General features: G+C 41.6%; 1 protein-coding gene across 3 annotated transcripts in view; it reads right to left on the minus strand.

Annotated features, from left to right (window-relative positions):
- The window catches only part of NELL1 (neural EGFL like 1), an 866,104-nt gene that overhangs the window by 712,198 nt on the left and 128,620 nt on the right, over window positions 1-25,286 (minus strand). The gene's annotated exons all lie outside the window — the stretch shown is intronic.

The following is a 25,286-nucleotide window of genomic DNA, read 5'->3' on the forward strand; positions in this document are numbered from 1 at the left end:
GCATGTTAGAAAAAGAAGGATTTGAAGAAGGCTAATGGGAAAAGAAAAGATTCAAGAGTCAGAAGGACTCTCTTCTAAATTCTGGGCTTACCCGCTAAACTGGGGACGTGACCTTGGACAAATCACTTTATCTTCCTAGGATTATTTCCTCACCTTTTACATAAAGAAAATGATGCCTGCTCCTTTTACCTTTTTAAGGCTCTATACAACACTGTACAGTAATTGCTTTAAAAACTGATGTAAAATGGCTTAAGTAATGCAGTGTTGAACCACCTGAATGCTTGTTGGTTTTTCAGATCCTCCCAAGGACCCAGCTACATCCCTTTCCTTATGTTTTGTGCATGAGATAATCTGGTAACCTTTTAATAATCTTGCCTTTTTTGATCAAGTTATTCAAATTGATTTCTGTCACTTACAACGTAAGGATCTTAACTAACGTGAAAATGTAAAGGAAAATACACTTACCTGAAACAATTCTACACTCAGATGAAGAACTACAGTAAGTCTTGGGATGCCCCCTCAGCAGCGTATATGAAGATAAAACTTCTGATCTCACCACACCTTGGTGCCTACCTCCTTTACGTTCTGTGATGTAATCAGCAATTTATGAATTTGTGGGCAACTTGATAACAGTTCTTATTTGCTGTGGCATCTCCAGTGCCTAGACCAGTGCTAGGCACAAAATGTATGCTTAATAACAATGGTTTTCATCTCATGTATTTTTGCATTTGTGTCAGTCTAATCAGTTCCTGGATGCAACCATCTCTCTGTGCTTGTATGATTACCCAATGGGTGAACTGGCTTGGCTCCCCTCTGCCTTTTAAATGGATTAACTGCCAACATACTTTTTTAATATTACTAGGTTGATGGAAACGCTGAAATGCAAATTTTCAGTTGAAAGAGGATATTTAGAATAACAGAAGAATTACTCAAGTAAACCCCATGCTACTTTTCCACACATAAATAAAAATTTATATGCACATTCCCCTAGTCCCTTTAACCTTTCCCTCATCTTTTCATATAGATCACAGAAACAACTCTCAGTAACACATAACTGACTAGACATTACTGAGCACTTAATACTACTACTCAAGAAACACCCATTAAGTTAAGGAATGAATAAATGAACTGCTTGATGAAATCTAAGGCCTTAGGAACCTCTCCAATTCACAGAGACTCCAGCCACACTGAACTATTGATATTTGCGAGTCCTAAAAGTATCGTGAACTCTCTTGCTTCCCACCTTTGTACATTCTGGTCCCCTGGTTCAAGATACCTTTCTAGCACTTATCTGGCTGTATCACACACCAAAACCCAACTCTGTTGTCAAACTGGGAAGCTTTTCTCATACTATCTTTCTCAGGTTTTACCGAAAATGTTACTTTTGTCCTGATTTGTATGCTGCTGTCAGAATGTCTGATGCCAACCTGAATTTCTTTCCTTTGTAAATTACATGGTCTTTTTGCTTTGAAGTCATGAGAATATTTTTATATAAAATTTAATACCCTTACTAGGAAATCTCAGAGTTGACTTTACAGGCCAATTTTCCCAAATTCATGATGGTTCCGCTCAGTATGTAGATCTGGACTTTCTTTGGTTTTCTTGCATTGTACTTTTTAATGGCTTTATTGAGATATAATTCACCTACAATATAACTTATTTAAAGTATATACTTAATGGTTTGGGATATATTCTGTTATTAACTTTTTAAACTTTACATAACAAATTTAGCCATTTTAACCATTTGTAAGTGTACAATTCAGGGGCATTAATTACATTCACAATGATGTGCAACCACCACCACCATCTTTTTCCAAAACTTTTCATCACTCCAAACAGAGACTCTGTAACCATTAAGCAGTAACTCCTTATTCTCCCACCCCTCAGCCCCTGTTAACCTCTACTTTCTCTAGGATTTGACTATCCTAGATACTTCATATAAGGACAATAATATTTGTCCTTTTGTGCCTGGCTTGTACTTGGCGTAATGTTTTCAAGGATCATCCATGCTGTAGGATGTATCAGAACTATATTCCTTTTTACAGCTGAATAATATTCCACTGCATGTATAGACCACATTTTGTTTATCCATCTGTTGATGGACACTTGAGTTGTTTCTGACTTTTGCCATTGTGAAAAATACTAAAATAAACACTGGCATGCACATATCCATTCAAAGCTCTGTTTTCAGTTCCTTTGGATACATACCTGGGAGTGTGACTGCTAGGTGATATGGTAACTTATATTTAGCTTTTTGAGGAGCCACCAAACTATTCCGTAGCTGCTGTACTATTTTACATTGTATAAGGGGTCCAATTTCTCCACATCCTCACCAGTTATTTTCTTTTTAATTATAGCCTTCATATTAGTATTAAGTGGTATCTCACCGTGCTTTTTATTTGACTAAGCAAGTTGAGCATCTTTTCATGTGCTTATTGACCATTTGTGTATCTTCCTTGGAGAAATGTCTATTAAAATCTTTTCCCATTTTTTTTAACATCTTTATTGGAGTATAATTGCTTTACAATGGTGTGTTAGTTTCTGCTTTATAACAGAGTGAATCAGTTATACATACACATATGTTCCTATATCTCTTCCCTCTTGCGTCTCCCTCCCTCCACCCTCCCTATCCCACCCCTCTAGGTGGTCACAAAGCACCGAGCTGATCTCCCTGTGCTATGCAGCTGCTTCCCACTAGCTATCTATTTTACGTTTGGTAGTGTATATATGTCCATGCCACTCTCTCACTTTGTCACAGCTTACCCATCCACCTCTCCATATCCTCAAGTCCATTCTCTAGTAGCTCTGTGTCTTCATTCACATTTTGCCCCTAGGTTCTTCATGACCATTTTTTTCCCTTAGATTCCATATATATGTGTTAGCATACGGTATTTGTTTTTCTCTTTCTGACTTACTTCACTCTGTATGACAGACTCTAGGTCCATCCACCTCACTACAAATAACTCAATTTCGTTTCTTTTTATGGCTGAGTAATATTCCATTGTATATATGTGCCACTCATCTTTATCCATTCATCTGTCGATGGACACTTAGGTTGCTTCCATGTCCTGGCTATTGTAAATAGAGCTGCAATGAACATTGTGGTACATGACTCTTTTTGAATTATGGTTTTCTCAGGGTATATGCCCAGTAGTGGGATTGCTGAGTCATATGGTAGTTCTATTTTTAGTTTTTTAAGGAGCCTCCATACTGTTCTCCATAGTGGCTGTATCAATTTACATTCACACCAACAGTGCAAGAGGGTTCCTTTTTCTCCACACCGTCTCCAGCATTTGTTGTTTGTAGATTTTTTGATGATGGCCATTCTGACCGGTATGAGATGATATCCCATTGTAGTTTTGATTTGCATTTCTCTAATGATTAGTGATGTTGAGCATCCTTTCATGTGTTTGTTGGCAATCTGTATATCTTCTTTGGAGAAATGTCTATTTAGGTCTTCTGCCCATGTTTGGATTGGGTTGTTTGTTTTTTTGATATTGAGCTGCATGAGCTGTTTGTAAATTTTGGAGATTAATCCTTTGTCAGTTGCTTCATTTGCAAGTATTTTCTCCCATTCTGAGGGTTGTCTTTTCATCTTGTTTATGGTTTCCTTTGCTGTGCAAAAGCTTTTAAGTTTTATTAGGTCCCATTTGTTTATTTGTGGTTTTATTTCCATTTCTCTAGGAGGTGGGTCAAAAAGGATCTTGCTGTGATTTATGTCATAGAGTGTTCTGCCTGTGTTTTCCTCTAAGAGTTTGATAGCATCTGGCCTTACATTTAGGTCTTTAATCCATTTTGAGTTTATTTTTGTGTATGGTGTTAGGGAGTGTTCTAATTTCATACTTTTACATGTAGCTGTCCAGTTTTCCCAGCACCACTTATTGAAGAGGCTGTCTTTTCTCCACTGTACATTCTCCTCCTTTATCAAAGATAAGGTGACCATATGTGCGTGGGTTTATCTCTGCCTTTGCCCATTTTTGAATTGGGTTGTTTGTTGTTGAGTTGTAGGAGTTCTTTATTCTGGACATTAATCCCTTACGAGATATATAATTTGCAAATATCTTCTATTCTGTGGGCTTTATTTCTCTTGGATACTCCTTTAGATGCACAAAAGTTTTTGATATTGATGAAGTCCAATTTATCCTTTTTTTTTTATTACCTGTACTTTTGGTATCAAGAAATCATTGCCAAATTCAACTTCTTAAAGATTTTTCCCCATGTCTTCTTCTAAGAGTTTTATAGTTTTAGCTCCTACATTTAGGTCTTTGATCCATTTTGAGTTAATTTTTATATGTAGTGAAAGGTAAGGGGTACAACTTCATTTTTTTTGCAAGTGGATATTCAGTTTTACAGTACCATTTGTTGAAAAACTGTTTTTTTCCCACTGAATGGCATTGGTACCCTTGTTTTGAAAATCAACTGACCACATATGGGAGGGTCTCTTTCTGGATTTTCTATTCTATTCCATTGGTCCATATGTCTATCCTATGCCAACACCACACTGTTTTGATTATTCTAAGTTATATAGTAAGTTTTGAAATCGAAAACTGAATCCTCCAAATTAGTCCTTTTTCAAGATTATTTTGCCTATCTTGCATTGTAATTTTAAATATTAGTTCCATTTGATTATTTCATTTTTCTTCTTCAGGTACTTCAATTATATATATATATGTTCGATTATCTTTACCTATTTTCTTTATTGACCATTTTCTTTCCAGGTATTTTTATTCTTTTTTTTAAAATTATTCACAGTATTTATTCTATAAGGTTGCTGCAAATACAGAACTAGCAAATATTGAATCATTATCCCAAAGGAAATACAGAGTTAGGTTCCTGCAAGCCTCAGATCACAATATTTTCATTAATCAATGCATAGCCTTGTTTCATGTGTGTTTTCAGTTTAAAGACACCTTATTTGATATATATTTTTTATTTATTAACATTGAACTTAACAGCAACAGCACTATAAGTCACTCCTAAATAAAGCTTATCTAACACATGCATTTTCTGTTAAGGATGATTTTACTGTTTATTTTTACTTATTTAATACTCATTATCTTAGTTATTTTAATGCCTTTCTTCAATGCCCCCTGTAGTTCTTTTTATTCTCTGTTGGGGTTCTTGTCATGTTCTTTATTTCTAAAATAATAATGTCTATTTCATTTATTTCCTGCATTCAGTCATTCATGCTTTATATATTCCTGCTTTTTTTATATTTCCACTCTGAGTTTCTGAATTTCTGATTAAGAGTGGGTTTCATATCTCTAAAAGTTTGTTAAAGGATATTTGACTTTGGCTGGAATACTGTATTACACTTTTTTCTACTTTGGTTTTTTAAAAGAATTTGCATCGGCTGACATATTTTCTCATTTTTAATAGTTTTGTACACAAGTTTCTGCTCTTTTATGTTCATTTTGTAAAGATTTATTTTCAGGTACATTGAAGCTTATGGTACTTTCTGCCTCCATTTATGCTAACAATGTCAGTATGTATACATTTATTTGCTCTCCTTGTTGACCTATAAGTGTTTTCGGAAAGAATGTGAAGAGATTCAGATTTAGGCAACCACCATTTTCCTGGAACAATCCAGACATGAGAGAAACTTTTCTATATCCTCCCTGTGACATCCCCCGAAGCTAGATTAATAGCACCATCTCTGTATTCTTAAGCATCATTTACTACACTATGGTGGAACCTACCACATTGTTATAGGAATTGATTTACCTTTCCAACTACACCCTGGGATACTTAGAACATATAGCTTTTCTTCAATATAGGTGGTTATGACTTTATTCCTAACTACATTAACTGGATTTATAACATGACTCTGCTGCTTACCAGTAATATAACCCTGAGCATATAAGTTACTTCACCACTGTATTCTAGTTTTCTCATCTGGTTTAGGAAGTTTGAGGACTGACATGATCTTATTTAAATGAATTACTCTGGTTGATGAATTGAGAATAGACTAGGAATAGGGACATAGCAAAGGTGGAATCAGGGAAAACTACTTATTGCAGACTATTGCAACAGTACAGGTTGCATATGCAACAGTACAGATGAGAGATGGTAACAGTTTGGACCAGACTCTACAGAGGTGGTGAAAAGTGGTCAGAGTCTAGATACATTATGAGTATAAAATTTACAGAATTTGCTGATAAATTACATTTAGAGTGTGAGGGAAAACTTAAGGAATAAAAGATAATTCCAAGTTTTGGGAGGCCCAGTAACCCAGGGAAGAATAATTTTCAAGGAGAGAGTGACCAATAACATCAAGTGCAGCTGATCAGTCAAATAAGATGAAGATGGATAATTGACCCTGGAATTGACAATGTGGAGGTCTTTGGTGACTTTAATAAGAGTGTCTTTGGTATGATTATAGGGATCAAGCCTGACTAGGATGGATTCAAAAGAAAAGGGGAGAGGAAGAAGTGAACAGTGTTTACTAGCTCCACTGGAGATTTATACTGTAAAGGAAACCAGAGAAATGGCGAGAGAGGGATATAGGATTGAGGAAGGATTTTTATTTATATATGATAGGTTTATACAATGTATTTATATTGCTTGTGATAGTCCTGTTGAGAGGAAATACTGATGATGCAGGACTGAATGAAATGGGACAAGTGATGTCCTGCACAGGGAGGGGGATGGCCCTAAATAGGAGCACGGAGAGCAAGCATAGCAATGGGAAATGCAGAGTCCATGGTCCAGAAGCAGGCAGGCTGTGGAGTCAGTAAAGTTCTGACTGTTTCTATTTTCTGGGTGAGGCAGGAAGAAAGTTTATCCACTGAGTGTGGGGGAGAGGAGTAAGTGTTGAGGGTGTAAGGAGAGAGGATATATGGAATATCACCTCACAAAGGAGGAGAGTATGATGGCTTTGCAGTCAAACAAGCCTGGGTTTCAATCCCACCCTCATCTGAGTCCTGCTTGGGACCTTAGGTAGGTTAACCCTCCCTGATCCTACCTCCTCATGGTCAACATGGGAATAAAGATGCCTTAAATACCTGCACCCACATCTCACAGGGTTGTCCTGAAGGTCAATGAGATGCTATATGTCAACTCCCAACACATGGTAGGCCCCTGATAAATACCATTCATTCCTTTCCTACTTTCTTATCTTCTGCTCTCCCCCTATTTCCCTCTTTTTATCTCAAGTAAATATGGATGAGGATGAAATTAAAAGTCTCATTGACAATTTTGATATTAAAGAATGCAATAATCCTTCATTTTTCCTTTCTCTTCTGGATCCCTTGGGACTCTTTCTAACCCTAACACCCAACCAAATCAGTCAGTCAAGCGACCAATGGGTATCTGAGAACCTTCTCTGTACCCAAAGCTGTGTGTGTGCTGGGGTAGAAGAGGGACAAGAGAGAGGATGTTCTTCTCTTAATTAAATAACCTTATGAGCAGAAAACTGAAAATCAGAAGGAAAGGTATCCCCCACATGCACACGAGTCTAACACAAAATTACTGTGTATCCTTCAAGTCCAGCTCTAAGCACGTAACCATCATCTGAGGGCACCCAGAGACCATCAAGTTCAAATTCTTCATTTTGCATGACACCCAGAGAAGGGAAGTTCTTCCTTTGGGTCACGTAATTGAGCAGCAGAGATAGAGCTGGAATCCAAATCTTCTCATCTACTGGCTAGGATTCACTGAATTTTATTTCATAACATTTTCCTCCTCCTCTTCCTCCTTCTCCTACTATTACTGCTGGTAAAAATTATTAACATTTACTGAGTGCTTACTATGTACCAGCCATAAATCTATATGCTTTCCATGTATTACTTCAATTAAATCCATGATGTAGGGCCATTTATTACCTTCTTCTCCCCATAAATGAGAAAACTGTGGTCCATTTAACTTATTAGGGAAACTATTGGAAAGTGAGGGATTTGGATATGAACACAGCAGTCTGGCTCTAATCCAAAGGCTTACTCACAAATCACCATTCATTATACCTTACTCACTTCCACTGGAAGTCAGTTCTCCCACATTCAAATCCTCTAACAGTTGACTCGTGTCTTTGCTTCTGACAATGCTTAGGGCTCTGAGCATTTCATGTCTTGGAATTGTGGGTTTATGCCCATCTCTTCAAATACTCTTCAAAGAATATTAGATGTCAGCTCCTTCAAGGTCCAGAATTCTCTCTCATGCCTAGCCATTTATGCATAACATTCCTCCCCTCATTTCTTCACTCATTCATTCCCTACTTCAACAAATGCTCAAACAAGTATCCACTCTGAGTCAGGCATTCAGCCAGGTGCTGGGGGTACAGCATTGAAACACAAGAGAAGTTCAAGGTGCTGACACTCTTTACCGGAGGTGAGGGGTACGGGTCAGAGAGAATGAGACACAGTAAAATTGTAAACAGGTAAATGATCAAGATAATTTCACACAGTGAAAGTCCTTCAGAGGCAATAAAAGAGGATGAGATTATTAATGTGATCAAGAGTGATCAGTCCGAGACGGCACCACATCCCTCTAGAAGCTCAGGCACATGCCTTCCAAAGTAATTTCCAATATAAATACCACTGCCATTTCTTTTTAGCAACCAATGTCAGATTATCCTGGACACAAATAACAGGAGTTACTCTTGCAATACTGTGCTCTCTGAATAGTGAAAAACAAAAGCCAAGAGATCGGCCTTTTCGTCTATGTCTCTCAGCACCATTTGACAATTTCCTCTTTTCTAACCATGTAATTATATTTTCCAAAGGCCTTATCAGAGAATCCATTTGAACAGAGGCTAACATCATCACTCAATAATGTGTCTGTAATTGGAGGGGATCTCATCTGTATTTCACATGAGTTGGACGTGTGGGCTGAGGTGAATGCAAGAGGAGGTCCTGTGGGCTTGTCTTTGAAGGATCATCTGTGGGGTCCCATCCTCCTGTCAGCTGTACTTCTCATTAACTCTGCTGGAGAAGGAGGTGAGGATGCACAGCCCTCTGTAGAAACCTATTCACTCCATCCTCAAGGCCTTCTGCTTTCCCCAGTTCCCACTTCAAGCTCCTGGCATATCACAGTGACATGAACCCCTCCTTTGTGCACAGCACGTTACAGTTTACATGGTATTTTCACACCTTTTTCTTCCTGGAGAGATAGACAAAAGCAATTATTCTTGCCACCCTACTTTTACTGATGAGGAACCCAAGGAAACACAGCTAGGAAGCAGTAAAGCCAGAGAGTGATCCAGGGTATCTGACTTTGAACCTGTAACAGTAAAGATCCTGGTGGGAAATAGTCACCATGCTGAAATTTGGTCATTTGAAGAGAGAATAATAAATTAAAGGGATTATTGACAGAAGTACGAGCAGGGAGTAGATAAACCACAAGAGATGGTAGACTACCAGAGAGACTGTAAAAAGGGGGTGGAGGTTGGGGAGCTCTTTCCTCCCTGGGCATAAAAGGGCCAGGCACTCAAAAAAGGGTCCACCTGTTAGGGCCTGTGGCTTTCAGTCAAAAGTGACCTGGTGCAATGTGACCACACAGAGAAGGAGATAGGGGAGTAGAAACCCTCACCTCCCTCTAACTTCCTGCCTGTTCTTCCTGCTGATGAAATTCAAAAGAAATCTAGATGGCAAAGGAGCGCCCAGATGCAGTCCACATAGGTCAGCCTGCAAGGACACAGAGCAGAGTGGAGCAGAGACGGGAGAGATGTTTCTGGAGAAGCAGATGGAAAATACCCAGCCCAGACCCCAGGCTTTGACCACCATCCTACCCTGTCTCCCCCTTGAGAGAAGACTGGAGTCAATACCTAAGCATACTCCCTTTTGAAGGAGGTGACATTTGGGTTAATCCCAGTGATTGCCCATCTTGCAAATATCAGGTCACCTTTTTCATGTGGCACTTAGTAAGGATAAGCTTTAGGGCAAGGCTTGGTCATATATAACGTCTATGTTGAACAGCCTTGTGGATACTGTAAATGTTGTCATCATTTTCGTCTCCACTGAAATCAGGAATCGAGGCTGACTCCAAGTGAAGCCTTGAACCCACCTGCAGATGTCTAGTCCATTGCTGCATGGCTCTAACTCCAGGGGGTAAGCAGCAACCCCCTCAAGCTGTCCAGGACCCAACTTGCAGTTAAAATATAGCAGGAAAAGAAAAAGATCAAGCTATGGGAAGGAGTCAACATTAGGATGATCAGAAAAGCCGAGTACAGAGTGCAGAAAGGGCTGTCCTGCCAGTGGAGATGCTGGAGATTGGGCCGGCAGAGGAGCCGTGACACTGAGGTCAGTCAACAGAGAAGAAATCCAAACAAGTTGCCAAACTGAGCAGGTAAAGCAGCAGGCATCGAAAGTCAGGGATCGGTGAGCCAAGAAGCCGAGAGATGAGACTATGAGGAGGTGAGAGTAAGGGGAAAGATGGGCCTGGGGAAAAGCTGCAGTCAGGCACTGGTTCCGAGGGGCCTGCCATGGTACTTCACGTGGAAGGGGCAGCTGTGTTTTAAGGACCTGTGAGAAGACAGCAGCAAAAGGCAGAGGCCAGGTTTCCCAAAGTAGAGGCCTAACAAGAGCTCCCAGCCAACAGGGTTAATGGACTCTGGAGACAGAAGCCGGGCCAGCCTCTCGGACCCACTCATATTCTTTCCCCTGTTTGATCATGGCCTTGAAGATTCCCTGATGGCAGGAACATCCATGTATATAAATGATTCCTGAGTAGCCAGATACTCCTGTTATCTCCTTGTATTCGTCCTCCTGTTTACTTCTGTTCTGCTCAGATGTGGAAGACCCATCATCATTATCAACTTCAGCACCAGCAGCATCATGGCGGCATTTATTGAACAATTACCAGGCATGGTACTAAACTACTGATATGCTGTGGCAACACTGACAGCCTACAGATGTCATTTCCCCTTCTTTGTTCCAAGTACCTCAGTTTTGTTGAGGGAGAAATGTACCAGCAACATGGAAGGAAGGATGGTTGGTCTAAGGGGTCAATCATGGTGACCCCTTTTCCCTTTGTTATTGTCTCTAGATGCTTTTCGCTTTTTTTTTTTAACATCTTTATTGGAGCATAATTGCTTTACAATGGTGTGTTAGTTTCTGCTGTATAATAAAGTGAATCAGCTATACATATACATATATCCCCATATCTCCTCCCTCTTGCGTCTCCCTCCCACCCTCCTCATCCCACCCCTCTATGTGGTCACAAAGCACCGAGCTGATCTCCCTGTGCTATGCGGCTGCTTCCCACTAGCTATCTATTTTACGTTTGGTAGTGTATATATGTCCATGCCACTCTCTCACTTCGTCCCAGCCTACCCTTCCCCCTCCCCGTGTCCTCAAGTCCCTTCTCTATGTCTGTGCCTTTCTAGAGGCTTTTCACTGGCAAGGATGACAGAGTACACAGATAAAAAGGATGGCATCGGTCCCGGATGACATGTCTGAGCACCAACTCATCTCAGGCACTGCCTCATCTAAACTTCTTGTTTAAATAAACATTATGTGTCCTTACAGTTTAAACCACTGTTATTTGCAGCCAGGAATGCCTCATCTGATGCATGTGCACTGTCACACTTAATTCTAGTAATCCCATGAGGGAGGCATTATATTAACCTTATCTCATGATAGGGACTTATAAGAGTTAAGTAACTTGCCAAGGGTCCCACAGCTAGTGGCAGAGCCAGAGTTGAAACCCAGAGCTATCCAACTGCAAAAGCTTGTGCTCTTAACCATGAAACTACACTTCCTCTCACTGTGTTCACCCGATGCCTGACCCTGGCCAGCACCAGCTCCACTTCAGCCACATGAAATAAGATTTAGCATCATGCCCACGCTCAGAGCATCTGACCCTCATCATATACCCACTTCAATCTTGTAACTCCCATCTTAGCATAGGCTAATTGCTACGGTCTCACCTAGTTACAGAGCTGAGACAAGCCACGCTGATCCAAGGGCAGGGGCACTTGGCTCCCTGCCCTGTTACCATAGTCACTGCTGTGCGTGACAGGCCAGAGGCGTGGATTACAGCCCAAAGCAGGAGGCCAGAGGCCTGCAGGTAAACACTGTTCCCCACACTGCCAAGGGCCAGGGCTGTCCAGACTATCCTGCAAGGAACAAAGCAGCCCTCATTCCTCCTAAGTATGTTCCCGCTGCGCACCGATGGCGTATCAGGCTTTATTCTGTTAAGTGAAAAAGCAAATCAAACTCCAATACGTACAGTGCTGTCTTATTATTGAAAAAAAAATGTGTTTGCATATGCAAAGAAAAATTCCAGAGAAGAGAAATAAAACTGGAAATAATGATGACTTCTGTGCAATGGAATTAGGGGCAGGGTGATTGGTATCACGCGGTTTTGAACAGTTTGCACCTTTCATGGTTTTTTTTTATTTATAAGTTATCCAGTATTTTATTACCTATTATATCATTTATATGGTGAATGCTTTATAATAAATTAATTATTCCACTAGATTAAGCTAAAAATAACCTATACTGCAAGAATTTTCACCCCAAACTTCACAGTGTTGCTTAGAATTTGTGTCCTCATAGCTTCTTGTTTTCTTCTTTGTTTTTAATTTTGTGTAATGTGTGAATCAGGCAAGCACCTTTCATAATTTAAGAAAATTAAAGAAAAAACATGTCCATTGAACTTCACAGTAAGGCTATACCAAAACAGCCTGGGACAATCATGAAATCCAGCCTGAAGGGCTTACTAAAGGGCTTGATGAAAGCCCCTTACTGGGGGCCTCAGCTGGAGGTTGAAGAAACAGACCCACAGAATTTTAGGATGGTGGATATACTTGTCTGGACTGTGGATATATCAACTGTATTTACTCTCCAGCAGAGAGGGCACACGCCCCTTAATCCTACCTGTGACTGGCTTTTGTTTGTACCCTCTCTGTAAATTACATCCACTCCTTCATGCCTGCCAGAGTTCCTGCAGACACAGGACACATGTAAATTCAACTCGAGAGTGAGGCATAGTTCACCCTGTGCTGTGAATCAGACCAGGAAATCACTGAAAGTCTTCTATAGATTAACTGCCTTCCTCGAGAAAAGAATAATCCTCAGAAATTCAAAGCAGAAAGGAGGAGATATGGGGATATATGTATACATATAGCTGATTCACTTTGTTATACAGCAGCAACTAACACAACAATATAAAGTAATTATACTCCAATAAAGATGTTTAAAAAAATAAAAATATTAAAATTTTAAAAAAAGAAATGCTAAGCTTACTTCGTCTTCACCTTTCCCCAGGCCTGATATTTACAAAGCATGCTGAAATTTACAACACCTACTCCCATGCAGGTTTTCATTTCATCCTCTCGATAACCCTGTACAAGCAGACTGAGTAGAGACGATGCCCATTCTATACAGATCAGGAGACTGAGGCAAAGAACAAGGAGACTTAACTAATGGAACCACCTAGAATGATAGGATCACAAGTCAGAAGCCACAAATACAGACCCTTAGGCCACTCTTCCATTTATTTATTCATTCAAGTATTCACAAATATTTGTTGACTACCTATCATGTGACAGCTCTACAATATACACCAGTGATACAGTGGTGAGCCCTCGGGGTGTATACAGCCTGTGGGAAAGACAGACATCAATCAAATGATCAAAAACCACTCTATAGATAAACAGTTTATGGTGAAACTGTAAAACACAAGAAACTTCTTTCTTTTGTCCTGAAAATTAAGGATAAGTAGAAATGAACTTGATATTCGAGAAATGGCATGTACAGATATCCTGCTGCTTAAACGAATATGGTACTTAAAGAACTAAAAGAATGTAGTGCAAGAGGAAATTGAACAAGGAAACATGGGCCAGATTATTCAAAAATTTAAGCTATATTAAGGATTGTGACTTTTAGCCTAAAACTCATAGAAGGCCATTAAACGAGCTTTCATGTGTATTGGGGTGGGAAGGGAATATGGTGATCAGGTTTGCAGTGTGAAGTCTTTATGTATGGCCCTAATGTCCATGAAAATTTGCTGCCTGTGAAAATGACTCAAATTCAGTGTGCTCACCTACTTCCTTGGCCTTGCTCTCTTATTAGCTCCTGCAGGCTCTAGTACATATCTAATTAGATACCAATAAAAGAAGCAGTAATGACAAATGCCCTCCTAAAGGCGGGTCCCCTACCGCCCAACCCTTTATTTCACCATCAGTAGTTTTTAATGAGACCTTGTGATTGCAAAGTCACCGTAAAGAACACAGAGAGTTTATCACCTTGAAATAGGGAATATCAAAATTTATATTGGAACAGTGTAAAACCACCCATGTAACACTGGAGACTAGTGTAACGCATCTATTTCACATTTGAAGAAATGGCCGAATGGCTCATTTGCAGTCAGTCATGATTTAAGATTAGGTCCTTGGTCATTGCACATCAGCACAGAGGCACATGCAAGGCATACCAATCATATGCGGATACTGGGCCATTCGAAGGCCTGACCCCATATTATGTCTGTGGGATTGAAGTCATGAACCTGTCTGTCAACATTCTAGATTCCAGGAAGGAAGGAGAGTCTTTAAATCTAAAAATAATTTCACATAAGCTTTCTAGAGTCCAAAGACCAACAGTGGTTGGAATTTATAACAAGGTCGACTTTGGTGCAACAAGGAAGCAGCCCTTTGAAGTGACCAGCCTCCCCAGTCTGAGAAAGTAATACATGGAACTCGGCCTTTGTTGGTTTCAGTTTATAAATGGGATGGCTTACACTTCTTCCATGAGAAGTTAGAAGTGTTATCTTGTCACATGGGAGTGTTAAGAAGATGGAGGAGGAGAAGGAGGGAAGAAGGTGGAGGGGATTGGTAGAGAATAATCTCCCTGAAAAAGGAGTAAGGAACGACCTCTGGACTCTGGCTCCAGCCTGCCACTGACTTACGATGAACCCCTGGATGAGTCATTTCTGTTCTCAGCACCTCAAAAGTCCCTATCTATACGATGCAAGAACACCCACTTCAGAGTGCTTTTACAAAAAAATCAAGTGAGGGCTTCCCTGGTGGCGCAGTGGTTGAGAATCTGCCTGCCAATGCAGGGGACACGGGTTTGAGCCCTGGTCTGGGAAGATCCCACGTGCCGCGGAGCAACTAGGCCCGTGCGCCACAACTGCTGAGACTGCGCGTCTGGAGCCTGTGCTCCGCAACAAGAGAGGCCGCGATAGTGAGAGGCCTGCGCACCACGATGAAGAGTGGCCCCCGCTTGCCACAACTAGAGAAAGCCCTCGCACAGAAACGAAGACCCAACACAGCCAAAAAAATAAATAAATACATAAATAAATAATAATTAAAGGCGCTCATGATTTAAAAAAAAAAGAATCAAGTGAATATGTAAATCACCTCTTTAAAAAAAAAAAATCCAAAACACTAACCTCAACTCAGCAATGACTGAGCAAAAAGTCTGAGTTTTTCCCAGCATAGTGCTGGGTCTCTAAGGGCAAAATGTCAAAGAATTCAAGAAATTGGAATCATAGATTGCCCAGCTCCTTCCTTGCTTGTGCTTCAAAGACAGCACCAACTTGGAGAGCACTGAGTAACTGAATGAGCTGTGCTGGGGACACACCAGAATGAAACACAGCCCAAGGCTGTTAACCTCCAGTGGAAATGAAATTCCATTCTGGGTAATACCAGTATTCTGAGTATCCCAAAGAAGCCAGCTCATGGCCCCAACTCCAAGCCTGTAAGTTCCTTTGTGTGAAATTTGCTGTCAGGAAAGTGATACTCTCAGACGAATAGACTCTAACGAGTAGAGATGCAGCAGGACACTCCTGAGGAAGAGTTAGAGACAGCATCACACAGGCCCTTTAAGGAGAAGGGAGATTATTTCTACTCTAATTGCCCCAGAAAACCCTCAGTTGAGGGCCCAGGCACATTAACCAGCTGGCTTAGTGGCTCTGGAGCTCCAGAGAGACACACTCGCAAGAAGTTAAGATGGATGGGCTGAGAGACAGAAGTCAACTGAATTAGGGGGTTAGAGCAGGGAAAAGCGTGCACAGAAACCTTTTCCTTCCAAGCCTCCTCATCTTCACACCCATCCCCATCACACACCCTAAGAGAAAAGCAGCCAAACAGGTTCAGCTATAAATCTGTTTCCTTGCATCCAACCGCTCTGGTTGCTATTATTTATAACATTAATTTAAGTTCCCAGAGAGATAGAAGAATTTCTTTCTGGTAGTATAGAAAATCAGTTCTTTTCAATGACAACATCTGTACCCCTGGTCTAACTAGAAAACTAATGTAGTATTTGGAAATCTTTTTCTTTTTCAATTAAAAAGTCCTCATGGCTGGCTCATGCATTTTTTATTTCCCAATGCTCCTTTCCAACGAGTGAAGCATAAAAGGAAAGAGACAACTAATGTATAAATGTATATTTTTTAAAAAATACAGTTCCATCATACATATTGTTCTGGTTTGACTTTTTATTTTCTCTCACTGCTTTCCTTTTAAAGGAATAACCATACATATCCATCAAAAAGGGCAGAGTAGGGCTTCCCTGGTGGCGCAGTGGTTGAGAATCTGCCTGCTAATGCAGGGGACACGGGTTCGAGCCTTCGTCTGGGAAGATCCCACATGCCGCGGAGCAACTAGGCCCGTGAGCCACAACTACTGAGCCTGCGCGTCTGGAGCCTGTGCTCTGCAACAAGAGAGGCCGCGACAGTGAGAGGCCAGCGCACCGCGATGAAGAGTGGCCCCTGCTTGCCACAACTAGAGAAAGCCCTCGCACAGAAACGAAGACCCAACATAGGCAAAAATAAATTTAAAAAAAAAAAAAAAGGGCAGAGTAGAATTGTAACAATAAAGATGCAAGCTTCAATATTTTCTCCTACAAGAAAACATTATTTCTCCTGCAGCCTATTTCCCCTTCCATTCATCCTGTATAGACCCATGTCCATGCAATACAATCACAACTCAAGGTGTGTCTGAAGGCATGTAGATGAAATCACTGTAAGTTGGGAATGAAGTCTTATTTTCCTTTCTATTTTAATACATCTTAAGCCCCATGAATGCAATAATGTGCCTCCTTATTAATCTCATCACGGCCTCAGGTAGCCAACAAACCACCAGATAAAGAGATACAAACCACCTATTGTATTTCTTTTTAGTCCTTTCCATTTGCAATTTTTTTTTAATTAATGCTTTTTTTGTTTGTTTGTTTTTTGTGTTTTTTGTTTTTTAGAGAGTATTAGTCATTTTTAAATTTTTATTTATTTATTTATTTATGGCTGTGTTGGGTCTTCGTTTCTGTGCGAGGGCTTTCTAGTTGCAGCAAGTGGGGGCCACTCTTCATCGCGGTGCGCGGGCCTCTCACTGTCGCGGCCTCTCTTGTTGCGGAGCACAGGCTCCAGATGCACAGGCTCAGTAGTTGTGGCTCACGGGCCCAGTTGCTCCGCGGCATGTGGGATCTTCCCAGACCAGGGCTCGAACCCGTGTCCCCTGCATTGGCAGGCAGACTCTCAACCACTGCGCCACCAGGGAAGCCCCCCATTTGCAATTCTGAAAGCTCAGGAGTGCAGGTGGATAGGGGGAAATGCAGGCCACTCTCTCATTATCCATTTCAATTAATCCTTTCACCTCCTACCTCTCTCTGCCACTGAGGCCACGGTTGACCAAAAGCATATTTAAACCCACCAGGCAACAAGAGGAAAAGATAAAGGTTTTTGAAAAGACAAAATTAGAGATAGGTTTATCTACTGATGTCATTAGAAGATAGGGCAAATTTAAATTTGGAATCCACCTAACGAGGTTGGGATGAATAAGCCACAGGGTACAAAGCATGAGTAGAAGTGTGAGGGTCTCAGCCAGAATGAGACAGCCAACATGGTAATGTCTGAGCTGCCTTAACAATTAAGCAGCCACTCTCTACTCTGCCAAAAAATCTACAACATGGACTGTATTACATTGGCCACCTAGACCGTTAGATTCATTCTCTCCCATTATTTAAGTCTCTACAGCTTGGCAGCAGCAAAGGCTTTTTCTCCTTCAGTATTCAGAGGATGTGTTATGTTTTTTAATAGCACAACTATCCATCATCTGCTGACTGCAGTACACTGCTCTATCTTGTAGGTTACCAAGCTACCAGGGCCTCCATAGCTAGGGCAGCCTGTACCCCCCAAAAAGGCTGTCTGCTGTCACATGTCTGCGTCAGAACATGTCTGAAAGGAAGAAAGAATACAAGGTGGAGAGAACAAAATGCCAACATGCCTTAGATCCAAAAATGCATATTCGGCATCTACTCCAGCAAGAAGGGAGGCAAGTGAGAAAAAAAAAGATTGGGCAGCTAGGGTAAGCAATCTTTGCTCTCCAGCAACATGCTGCACTGTCAACGCAGGTATCAATTCAGATGACTGCAAACCCCCTGCCGGTCTACTACAGAAGCAGCCCTGTGAAGGTGGCATGCTGGGTTGCTCTCCAGGGTCCTGAAGGCAAAAAAAACAAACCAAAAAAAAAAACCCATACCCTAAAACTAAGCACTGTGATGAGCTAGAATCAGAGAGAGGCCCAGAAGAGTAGAGGTGGAAGAAGATTTAGAAATAATCTGGTCCTAGCCCCTCTTTTTATACCTAGGGAGCTAAGGCCCAGAGACAGTAAATGAATTTCCTAGGGTCATACAAATTTAACAATTTCTTTCAGCTCAAGTTTTCAATCCAGAATGTTTTTGTGCTAAAAAGCCAGATTTTCAAAGTAGAGAAGCAAAGAGTATCTATTTTGTTTAGGAGACCCAGGAAATTATAACATATTTGTTTCCTCATTCACCTGGCTTTATTTACATCTCCTCCTAAAAGCTCTGACGATTTTGGCTCATGGCTTGAGGAGGGGGGAAGTAAATCTTTGAACCTCTTCTCTCACAGAAATAAAAAAGGAAAGAAGCCATGCCACATTCTCAAAGCCCTGCCAGGACCAATGAAAGATCGTATTACATTGGAGGGGATGTTTCCTTCCCCATTCAGCCTCAGTTACATATTTTTAAAGAGACTCTGCAATTACTTATTTTTAAAGGGACTGTGTTGGCATAAAAGCCATGCACCATGATGTTCCACTACCTACCACGGAACTAAAAGACAAACTACCGGAGAACCATGCCTAGGATTTGGCAGTTAGAATAACTTCAGGGACCTGATTGACCTCAAACCCTACACTGCACCATGGATCCACATTACACACTATATCCTCATCCATGGGACACGAGCCACTGTCTTTATACAGGTGAAAATCTGACTAAATTGTATTCATTTTCAATATGATACTTGAACATCTTTTCTATATGATGGTATATGTTTATAGTACTTCATGATGCTGTGTGTTCATATAGCAGCTTGAAATTTTCTAAGGATTTTGCACACACTCTCTTGCTACATTCCTACAATAACCATATGGTAGAAGAGTTACTATTACTCCCATTTTAGATGCAAGCACAGTTTCTGGCATAGGGAGGGAGGAAGGATTAGAGGACAAGAGGATGGGAGGAATCTTCAAGAATCTAAGACACAGATTTCCTGATTTCATACCCCTGCATCATTGCATTTAAGTCACATTTTATAAATGGCAAAACCAAGACAAAGGTCCAGCATTCGCTACAAGTTTAGGTTAGACCACGGAGCCCATATGCCTGGTCACCTGGAGAACAGCATTTCTTCCCCTGTCCTCCCCTCTGTCATATTTCCTTCTCTGTCTCTTCCTGCAGGCTTTCTCTCACCGCCAGCTTCATCCACTCACCCATACACACTCTTCTCTCACCAGCACTATGACTGGCTGTGTAATGCTTATAAGATGAACCTCATTCCAAGCCCAGTTCTCCTGTGACTGGTATGGAATCACATCACACAGAGGCAAAAACTGTAAAGCTGGAGAAATTGTCATGCATTTTCACCTGGGATGGTAAGAAATTGAGAGGCTACTCCATGTCCCCAGGAGCTCTTCCTCCTGTCGTCTCCCAGACCTGATTGTCTCTAGCAGAAATTTAGCAATCCATCGTGCACTTACAAGATCCCTTGTACTGTCGCCTTGTACTGTTACTTAAATTTACACGTGGGTTATATCCTGTCTTCCTAGCTTGCTTGTCATCTCTTCCTGGACAGAAAATCTGGTGCTACCGGGTTAGTTGGACATGAGGCACATGCTAGATTCTCAATTTTAATTTTGATGATGAGTTGTGTGCATGTGCTCCTGTTTGTGAAGTAAATAATCTATCAGTAGGGGAAGCAGGAGACTGAGAATCTTGGCCTGGCTCCTTTGGAAGCATTGGCCTTTGATAGTCATCTCTTAATTTCCCCCTCCTTACTCTAGTGCAAATGTTTGTATAAAAGTAGGTGGAGTACATTAGACGTGACTTAACTACCTTAAGGAATGTGTGGTTTAATAATATGATGTTTGTAAATACTTTAGGAGCTCTCTGGAAAGAAGATGCCGTGTCACCATATTTCATTATGAAAAACCTAGAGATATAAACAGATGCTCATATCCTGAAGTTACTCTGAAATATTCAACAGGAACCTTGAATTACTGACTTGTTCAGTGATTTATAGTAAGTTTGTTTTTCTGGTTCTGCATGTTCTTCAAAATCAGTTGTACGGAAACACTGAATGTGCTCTGCAGTGAATAAATAGCGTGCGTTAGAAGTAAAATCTAAATATGTTTACTGTCTAGAATATAATCATTAACGGTCAGAGTGACAACTGGGCTGCAGGCGTGTGTGTGCGCACGCACTCTGTCTACCTGTGCACATTTGAACAAACGAGGTGAGAGTTCAGAGCTCCGTTACAATGGGACTGTGTAAGAGAAATTTTTCCAGCAGTGAGGCAAGAGGAGGTGGGATTTGCGTGGGGAGACCTGCATATTGCAGAAAGTTCTGGCTGAAGGCTGGATGCATGTACCATTTGAATGGAAAACACTTTTGAGTCCATTCCTCCACTGTCACTTCGAGACCAAGATGCTGGGAGTAACGCTTCTCAGTTCTCTCTACTGCTCAGCTGCTATTATGAGTTGTCAGAATAGCCTGCTCACAAGGCTTCCATCTGAGTCCACGATTCTCCTGATGTCCAAGGACCAGGGCCAATCACTGGGGGGGCCCTGGTGGCTTCAGAATTCAAAAGTACAGGACAAATAAACCATGGATTTCCTGATGGCAAGAACTCCTAATGCTTTGTATCTCCACAGCCTGGCAGAGGTAGTGTGTCCAAAACTTTCATTGGATAGATTGACTGAAAATTAAAAGTTACCAAGTAAAGAGAAGGAAAGAAAATCCCTTTTGTGGTGAAAGAACTCTTAGGCCCTGAATCCCCAATGTCAATGGATTGTGGGCTTTGAGTAATGGGGACAGGCCACAGGGTGAGCCGAGAATGGAGAAGGGGAATCTGAGGAAGATTAGTTCAGGCCTCCTTCTCAGCTTTGTTGGCAACTATTAATACCAAGGCAGCTAAAGAAAAACCTAATCAGGCTGGCCACCCAACTGAGTGGTTCCTTTTATGTTTCTAGCTTGAGGTGATCTGCTACCCACACTTTGGGAGTTTCTAACTAGGCCCAGCTGAACAGCTGAAGCAGGGAGAGAAGTGTGTCTCAATAGCAAGCAGAAAGTGTTAAACTACCAACTAAAATAGCAGTCGCTTTTCTTGTGACAATTTGTGTTATTAGGTCTGAAAGGGCTCTGTTTCTCAATTCTAAAAAAGGTAGAATATCCTGCTACATTCCAGTTCCTCAGAGCAAAGGAATTGCCTGGCAATCTTCTCTTCCTGATTTCAAGTGTTTTTATGGTTCCTGAACCTTCTGTAGCTTCTCTGTCCTGGGAAGACTTCCTGGCATGGCTATAACTTTGTCTTGGGAAGGACATGAATTTCAGAGGCAGAGAGGAGGGAAGACAAGACTGGGGAGTTAGATCCTGGTTCACAGTTCTGGCTCTATGCTTTTTACATTATGTGATTGAGACTGAGTTACTTACCACCTCGGAGCCTTTCTAATTCCAAATCTGTAAAATGGGTCTAATGAAATTGCCCCCACACCACATGGCCGTCCTAAGGACTATTATACTTAGCACATTAGCTGGCCTATGGTAGATGTGCAATAATAGATGGAGGTCCCTTCCCTTATGCCAAGGCAATGGGTTCCATTAGTAACATTCCACATCTTACCCAACAACTCCAAAGACTGGCAATATAAGACAAGGGGAGAAAAATACTAGAAAGAAAGAACAAACTGCTAACACTGAGTGTGGCTCTTGCCTTCCCTCATATTCTAAGTCCAGTGACAATAGTTCCTCCCATTGGGCTAAATAGGCTAGTGGTTACAACAGGCATGCACAAGTCGGACTCGGGTCCAAATCCTAGAGCTGCCACTTAGCAGCAGCGGGATTGCAGAAATAGAATGTAACCTCAGCTCCATCATTTTTTTTTTTTTAAAGAAATGATACTTTTCTTGTGAATGGTAACATCTGAGTTTTCAACCAAATATTAGAATTTTGGAACACTTAATCTAGCACTGAAACCTTCACAGCTTGCCAGTAAAGTTTTTTTTTTTTTTAATTTATTTATTTATTATTTTTTTGGCTGTGTTGGGTCTTCGTTTCTGTGTGAGGGCTTTCTCCAGTTGCGGCAAGCGGGGACCACTCTTCATCGCGGTGCACTGGCCTCTCACTATCGCGGCCTCTCTTGTTGCAGAGCACAGGCTCCAGACGCGCAGGCTCAGTAGTTGTGGCTCACGGGCCTAGTTGCTCCGTGGCATGTGGGATCTTCCCAGGCCAGGGCTCGAACCCGTGTCCCCTGCATTGGCAGACAGATTCTCAACCACTGCGCCACCAGGGAAGCCCTCCATCATTTTTAAATGATAAAAATAACAGCCTGAGTGATGAATTCATCTATGTAAAGCACTTAGCACTGTCACTAGCACAGTCAACATGCAATAAACATTATCTATCACATCACCATCTATCTTCTACCCAGCGCAACTCTAGCAGGTGACAGGTTGAGAAAAATAAGACAGTGTAACTTTAAGGGTAAAGGAATCAAAAGGGAAGAATCTCACGGCAGTATGAAATACATAGCTTAGAGAATAAAAATCAGCCTTTCTGAAATTCACTCTCTGTGAGGGTGGCCTAGATAAGTAGTAGACCAGCATCTTGATAAATAGACCAGAGCCTCTGCCACCCTAAAATCAACCAGTGCTGGCTAGCAAGAAACTTCTGAAGAAGATACGTTTATTCCATGTAATAGACACTAGCCCACCTTAAACTTTCCTCCTCCCTACTGGGGATCTGCTTCAGGTACTTGGATTTCCAGGGTCCCTCACTGATGTGTTGCAGCCCGGCCTCTCCTCCAGCTTCTACCCCCTCTATATTTTTTTTCAGGGGAAAGCACGAACGCAGTCCCCCACTACCACAAACTATGCAGTCGAGTTTCCCACATTTGGGGAAACTGCAGGTGCCCCCTCTATTTAAACCACTGGTTTTCAAACGCGAGTCCATGCACCAAGGCTAACCTGCCTGCGTAAGAGCTACCCGGAGAGTTTATGAAGAATACAGTTCCACCCTCAGAGAATCTGATCCACTAGGTCAGAGATGGCGCCCGGTTACTCATATGTTTTTTATAGGTTCCGCAGTAATTCTTAAGTGTAGTCAGGTTTGGGAACTCTGTTTCTAGACTTTTCCTACACCAAAATCAAAATTTACCTCCTCTATGGACCAGTCGTTCCCGGCCTCTCTTTCCCTAACTTATCTAAAAAACCCATTCGTGTTGGGCCCATAAATCATTAACTGGCAACAACTTTATGCTTTCCCTCCAAGATCTTACATAAAGAAAAACATGTTATGTCATGAACCAAAGTATAAAAATTTTCAAGAGTAGGGAAACAATATTTAGAATCTCCTCAATCCATTCCGTATAAATGGGGCTGACCCTAAAGCGTACTGTGGGTTCCAGCTCTCGTGTTCTCTCCCTACTTTCCTGGTAGAGAGGCCAGGATATACAGTAAATGAAAGTTTGGAGACGAAGAGACACCACAGATGTGCAGAATAAATAATAATATAACAGTAACAACCACCACCATGTACTGGGTGCCAAAGGCCAAGCACCACCCACAGCACTTTATGTGAATTATCTTTTTTAACATTCGCATCTGGGAGTATGTGCTAGCATTAGCAGTCCCCGTTTACAAATTAAAAAACTGAGATGAAAAGATATTAATGTGCCCAAATTCCCACAGCTAACAAGTGGCTGAGGATGGCAGAGGAGACTATTTCAGAGGGACCAGAGCATTTTGAAGGCAGGAAACCTTCGATTAGCAGAGACATATCCTCTCTCCTCTTTTTCCTCTTCTCTAGAGAGGAGAATACTGGGAAATAGAGGATAAAACTTTTAAAAAGAGGAAGCAAAAAAATTGCAAAGCAAGAACCCAGTGGTGTCTCCAGGACTTTTCATTTGGGAATTACTAAACGAGGACTTCGAGGCTCCTTTCTGGCCTATGGCATAGGAGGACATGCAAGACCCTTCTTCTCCCCCATTGGGGCAGCATGAGTGGTGGGTAGGGGGAAGCAAGAGTGTTCCCTGATAGGTCACTTTAGTTCTAGAGAATTGAAAGAGCCAATAAGCTCTTGAAAGTGGAAGTGGAGTTAGTGACTGAGGGCTGGCTTTACCCAGGCTGCCCAGCCCACGGTAAACAGGAGCTTGTGGTTTCTATGGAAACGTGGTCCAGGCACACACATTACATCTACTTGAAGCCATGATTCTTCAGAAAAATCCAGAAAGCGCCCAAAATAGATGACATTAAACTGTACCAAGACTCACTTTAAGATGGCGGGACTTCCCTTAAACCTGACGCTAGTTTCTGTTCTCTGCCTCTCCAGGTCCTCTTCTAAAAGAGACTGCAGAGCTGGAATGGCAAGTACACTGAAGTATCACCTCATCAGAAATGCAGTGTGGAGCTGACTGACCTTGGATTATGCTTCCTTCTATTGGGTGCCGGAAGGGAGGCTGTCTCCAACATGCCTGTACCTTATCCTGGGCCCAAGAGAACAAGTTCTGTGGCCGAACAATCACTTGAACTTGGACAGTATCATTAATGAAAACCAACAATTCATAGCTACCTTGCAGCACCAAAAATTCTCTATAATAGGACTCAGATCACTACCCGTAAGGACTTTCAGTGGGTTCTGGAGAAATCAAAATATTCCCCTTGACCACCATCATCCAGCTGTCCAGCCACAAGTGATCCAATAGAGACCAACAGGGTCCTTTCTTCAGCTGGCAGTAAACCTCCCCACCCAGGGACGGACACAGGAGCCAATATCTCCTTCTCAACACAACCCACAACCTCCTGTGAAAGCCCCGACTTCCAAATAGTCCCG

The sequence above is a fragment of the Balaenoptera borealis genome (genome assembly GCF_965194805.1).
Source record: "Balaenoptera borealis genome assembly, chromosome: 11".
NCBI lineage: Eukaryota > Metazoa > Chordata > Mammalia > Artiodactyla > Balaenopteridae > Balaenoptera > Balaenoptera borealis.